This window comes from Neophocaena asiaeorientalis, unplaced genomic scaffold (assembly GCF_003031525.2).
Source record: "Neophocaena asiaeorientalis asiaeorientalis breed wild unplaced genomic scaffold, Neophocaena_asiaeorientalis_V1.1 scaffold146, whole genome shotgun sequence".
NCBI lineage: Eukaryota > Metazoa > Chordata > Mammalia > Artiodactyla > Phocoenidae > Neophocaena > Neophocaena asiaeorientalis.
In genome coordinates, this window is record NW_020172676.1 from 2,208,730 (window position 1) to 2,213,361 (window position 4,632).

Consider the following 4,632-nt stretch of genomic DNA (forward strand, 5'->3'; position numbering starts at 1 on the left):
TTGACTTATTACCTTCTACTGGCCATTGAGGCCATCGAAGTGCCCTGCACATTTTTAAGGTGACTATATACTGATGAATTAATCTTGATTTTCTTCTACTGTGCTAAGTAAAAAATAACTCACATAAAATATTTTTAATGTTTTTAAAATGCCAGATCCTTGTTTTCTCAGTAAATGTATCCCAGTTTGGGTGTGGAAGGGGCAGATTCAGAGAGGGCTTCAAAATCCTTTTAACCTATCTGTACACACAAGTTATTGGCAAAAAAGCATTAACTTGCCTCATGAGCACTTCAATTAGTTCTCAAGTATGCCTTTCTTATACTGCCTTCTTTACACATTTTTTCCATGAATAATATATTATTTTCTTCCTTGAAAGGCTGTGGCAGTAAGAAATGAGATGAAAGGAGCATACACAGTATGTATCCATGTTACCTTGGAAATTATTGAACATGCTTCTCCCCAAGTTCCCTTTCCTTTGAGTTTCAAGCTGTTATAAACATTACTTTCTATAGACTAATAAAGATTCTCTTTAAAGTGACCTGGGCACTTCCAAATCAGTCAAAGTCTATTTTTTAAAGATAGCCAGAATGTTTTGTCATTACGTTTTAAAATACATTTTTATGAAACCATCTTTTATAGTACCATGTATCAATTTTATAAATTACATCATCAGAGCCTCAATTTTTTATGCCAAATTGGGAATATAAATAGTATATAAATGAGCCCTTAGAAAACCCAAGTACCACATTATGTACCTTTTTCAACTTATTTCCCCACCACCATCATATGCAAGGACAGATTAAGCCCCGAGTAATTCCTATTTTATTTTCCTATCCAATCTCTGGTCATGATAATTACAAGCAGAAAGGATTACTCAAGGACAGGTAACCAGAAGGGATCTTTTCTCTTGTCTGCCATCCTATGTGCAGTTGAATTTCCTCCTTACCATGTCTTCTCACAACACTTTCAGGATCAAGTGATTCCTGGCCAAGAAACAAAAGCAAAATCGTCCCATTCCCCCATGGATTCAAATGAAAACTGGTAATACAATCAGGTACAACTCCAAGAGAAGACACTGGAGAAGAACCAAGCTGGGTCTATAAGGAGCCTCACATATGAAGTGGCACACACTTATGCTATTAAGGTCAATTGTGTCTTACCGTATCAGAACATCACTACTGTCTGGAACAGCTGCCTGTGTTTGATGGGAGAAATGGAATGGCTCTCTTCTCTTTTCTTGATCTTTCCTCACCACTGCTCAATGTGTAGCTCAGTAATGAATATGGGAAACCTAAAAAAAAAAAAAAAGGACAGGTAACCAGAGGGGAAAATAGTAAAAGCAAAGAGCCTATATTATCATCATATTAGATAGAATAAGAGTTAAAATACACTTTTTATTGCTTTTGTAGATTAATATTTCCAATTCAAAAGTTAATTAATAATCCAATCTAAAGCATACACCTAAAAAACCCACATTTTTAAGTTAGCAAGCTTTATTGTTATTATTTACATTGATTTAATGTAACCTTAAAAAGTTTGGAAAAATAATCACACTTAATATTTTTAAATTTTTGGAAAGCAATAAACAAAATGGGCTTCCTTGCACAAAAATGCAGCTTCAAACTGGCCTTGGTTCATATACATGACTTTAGTAATAGATTCTGTTTACCACCTAATTTTTTCTTTATTTCTCAAAAAAATGTAAAAGTGGGTAGATTCATTCAGTAAAGCATTAAAACACATTCTCAAGTGAATCTACAGTTAAATTTAATTGAGAAAAAATACAAAATTAGCCCCCTAACCCTTAATAAGCTAACCATATACTCTAGATATAATGTAATAGTCATAATTTCAAATATTCAGTCTGTTGATGTGTCCCAATTTTTGGTTCAAATTATATGATTATTCCACCCATATGATTGTGTAGGTTGACTTTGGCTAGCTTACTTTCAATTAGTACAGAAATATTCATATCCATAGGTTAGTTGGAGAGCAACATATGCCAACTACATATGAGGCAGGTCTTGGATAACCTTGTAATTTCTGCATTACAGCCTCACCATCCTCTATTATTGACAGTTTCTGATAGAAGAAATAAATTGAAAAAATTTTTGAAGAAAATTCATCTTGGCTCTGCATACTAAAAGCCAGCAAGGTGGTATGGTACAAAGTACATGTTATCCTGTGATTAAAGGAGTTTAATTCAAAATGTTCAAAGCAAATTTTTAATAGAGCAAAATAAATCACGTGTTTAAGTGTCACGTATTTTGACAACTTTTCTTTCCTATACCAAGATAATGGACTTTGAAGCCAGGGAGACATGGTTCCATTATTTGCTAGCTGCAGGATATCTGTGAAACTTAACCTCCAGAACTTTGTTTCCTTGATGGTAAAATGGGGTGAAGAATTTACAGAAGTGCTTTAAATGAGCTAAAGAAATGTGAGGATGCCTGGCACATTTCCTGGCATATGATACCCAATAAATGCTAGTTTCATTTTCTCATCTCCAAAATACTTAAGTAATATGTCCCTTCATTGTAATTCTGACCTTGCATTTTACATAAATCCCTAACTTTGAGATAATTTTACAATTTAGATACCAATCTTCTCAATAAAGTTGACTGCTAGCTCTTTGTGTGATTTCAACAGTAACAGAAAGTCCCCAACTCCAAAAACACCTCTCTTTACTATGCTCATACATAAAGCTTCTTTTGCAGGAGTCAAAGGCATTTATTCCAGAATTATAGATAAATCCAAAATTATAAATCCCCTGAAGAGAGATAACACCATGACTTAAATTCATACCAGGTTTTACATGACTGTTAGCAGATACTTTGCTTTGATAAATGGAGGAGAGCAGAAGTGAGAGCACAAGGGAAATGCAGTAACCTGGGCTGGGGATAGGCTTCACAGAAGAAGGAAAATGATTTTGAAATTAGAGATAAATTCAGGGACAAATTTCAAACACACAATTTTTCCTTCATACCAGATTCTGCAAAATGAGATGTGATTTACAGCACAACTTTTTTTTTAAACAACCTTTTGCCTGATAGTGGTAGAAAATCCAGCTTAAATTATAGATTTATTTTGATCATGGCGATATTTTCTGTTTTTCTGATCAACCCAGGATGTTTACTTGATAAGAAATGGTACAATTAGAAATATGTCAGTGTCCACGGTATGACAGGCTCTGCCCATAGGTGTTGCTGGTAGGTAGAGCTGTGCGTGTCTTTAACATTCATAATTTAGTGTTATAAACTGGTGTTTTCAGGCTTGTTTTCCCTATGGTTGGAGGAATAAATAAATGAACTATTGAGTTGAACTTACAGAGAAGCCACAGAAAAAATTAGATATCAAGGTTTTCAAACCAATCAGTGTGTCCAATCTCTTGCCCTCTGGAATGGTTAGGGGCTCCACTGGATGCTCTGAAATTGTTCTGGACTCAACAGGCAGTCAAACAAATAAAGAAACAAAAGAAGGAAGAGTTTTGGGTTTTTTAGCCCAACATCAATGATTCTGTGGCATGCTTCATTCAGCCCAAGACACATAACCCACTGCTTCAGTTAGCAGCAGTAGCCTGGTAAAAATATATCAGGTGATTTAAGAAAATTCTGAAAGCACTAAGTTGTCAGACTTCTCTGGTTATTCCAGCCCACAAATACAACTTCTTTTGTAATTAAAGACAGTATGATGATTTAGTACTTTGCACTTTTATCATTTTTCCTTGTTTTAGTCTGATTTTAATTCATTTTCTTAACTGTGTTATCAGTTCACCATGGTGAGGGTAATGCCTTATTATTCTAATACCAATCCCATTCTCATTTACTCTTAGCCCATGGTATGTGATTTTAAAAATAATAATTTGATTGATTAATTAAAAAATAAGTTGGATTATTAAAATTCACATATCAACAATTTTCTGTTTGTGTCCCCCACCTCCAAATTCACATGTTGAAGCCCTAACTCCCTATGTAACTGCATTTGGAGAAGGGGCCTGTGAGGAGGTGACAGAGGTTAAATGAGGTCGTAGGATGGAGTCCTAACCCAATAGGGCTGGTGATCTTATTAGAAGAGGAAAGTCACTAGCACTCTCTCCCTCTACCATTTTAAGGATATCAAGCTGGGAAGAGAGTTCACACCAGAAGCTGACCCTGCCAGACTCTGACCTGGGACTTCCAGCCTCAAGAACTATGAGAATAAATTTCTGTGTTTAAGCCACCGAGTCCATGGCATATTTTGATGGCAGCCCAAATAGGCTAATACAACATTAAAACAAAACAAAAAAGAAACCCATTTTGAGGAAGCAATACGCAAATCCAATATGTATGTTTTCAATTTAAAGAACTACATTCAAAACCATAAGAAATCAATTCCTTCGTTTAAATGTACAAAGAAAGAAAATCTTTGTGCAATGATGATAGAAAACTTTGCCTTGCACTTTCAGTTATGCAGTGCCAATTTTAGTAAAAGATCATGACATGAACTGAAGAAATTCCTTATAAATTTATGAAGAAAACTAAGTCAAAATAAACATTTAAAAAATAAAGCCATTAATTATAAATAAAATCATCATATAATATTTATATAATTTTTTAAAACTTTATAAAAAGCTTCCATAGGAAGTACCTCTCA

General features: G+C 34.3%; 1 pseudogene; it reads left to right on the forward strand.

The window, feature by feature from the left end:
- Positions 1-947: 947 nt before the first annotated feature.
- LOC112396144 (60S ribosomal protein L39 pseudogene) lies at positions 948-1,103 on the forward strand (annotated as a pseudogene).
- Positions 1,104-4,632: the final 3,529 nt, after the last annotated feature.